This window comes from Phalaenopsis equestris, unplaced genomic scaffold, assembly GCF_001263595.1.
Source record: "Phalaenopsis equestris unplaced genomic scaffold, ASM126359v1 Scaffold000994, whole genome shotgun sequence".
Lineage (NCBI taxonomy): Eukaryota > Viridiplantae > Streptophyta > Magnoliopsida > Asparagales > Orchidaceae > Phalaenopsis > Phalaenopsis equestris.
Window position 1 is genome coordinate 98,565 of NW_018165433.1, and position 1,624 is coordinate 100,188.

A 1,624-nucleotide genomic window follows, 5' to 3' on the forward strand; every position below is an offset into this window, starting at 1 on the left:
TATATATATATATATATATATATATATATATAATTTGATTATTTGGCAGAGGCCTAAATATCGATTTCCCATGTGCAATATGACCCCATGATGAGAGCCCGCGTCATGTGCTTATAATTCGACCCCTCACGCACCACGGTACCATGATAGGGATCGAACCCTTGCCAGAGGACTTACAATGACCCTGCCTACCAACTGGACAAGGAATGCGACACATCATTATATAATTAATTAATTAATTAATTAAGGAAAAACTTCATTAAAATTTTAACTTTATTTAAAATGCTGAGATGATTTGACCAATATTTTGATGGGGATTAGTTTCGAAGACATTAAATCCATTCTAATATATAATTTTAAAAATAGCATTTTTTTTAATTTATTATTTTAAATGGACGCCCAAAAATAAAATTTTCCAAATTAACAAAGGCGTACCATTTTGGAAAAAAATGTATATTTTTTTCTATTTTAATTTGAAATAAAATATGTTTCTTATATTTGATTAAAATATATATGATTGTTTCTAAAATTACTCGAAACCCTAAAAATTGTGAAAAATATAAATATAAAAAATAAATACAAAAATAAATAATTTAATTTTAGAAATAAAAAAATAAAAATATATAAAAAAAAAAACACAGTAAAATTTTGTTTAAGAAAACAAATACAAAAACAAAAATAAAAGATGAAATTCAACCCAAATACATCCTAAGATTATGTTTGGGGTCACTTGTTTTTTATATTTTTATTTGTGATTTTATTTTAAAACTAAATTTTTTTAGTATAATTTTACATTTTTTTATTTTAAAAAATAAATTAACTTTTATCTAAAAAGAATCAAAATATTTAGAGCCTCTTTTTGAGTTTTATAAAATCAATTAAATATGCTATAACTTATTAAAAATATGTTATTTTAAATAAATATTTAAATAAATTAAAATTTATTCCAAAGAGACCTTAAATTTTTAGAACCAGTAATTAGACTTTCATTTCCTATTATCTCCATTGCATGCAGTTCTGAGATGTATCAACTAAAAGGAAGTGATAATAATAAACATGTTAAATATATTTTAATTTTTTTAAAGTTATTTTAATTTCAAAATTAAAAGGAATAGAAATAATTCTATGTTTTCTAATTATTAGATTGATTTTCTTAAAAAATATTTTTTTTGGCAATAAGCCCTAAACTCTCAGAATTTTGATTTATGTTTAGCTACTTATAGTTATTAAAGCGAATAAATAAATATTTAAATCATTAAATAATAATCTAAAACTTATTAGAAAATCTCTTAACAAAATATTACATTAAATTGATTTTCTTATTTATATCTATAGCTATTTTACACATTCAAATTCGAATCTTAAACTTAATTTTACAATTAATATTAATTATATATACATATTTTAAGACAGAGTCATTTAATTTTATAACCTATAAAAAATATGATGTTACATTTTATTTGTCTTATATTAGATCCAATATGTCATCTAGAGTTAAATTTATATATTACTTTATAATATTCTTATATTGATATGTTCAATGGATTAAAAAAATTTGAAAAATAAATTATATTTTTATTAATTTATTACTAAGCAGTAAATTTTTGTTATTATATATATATAT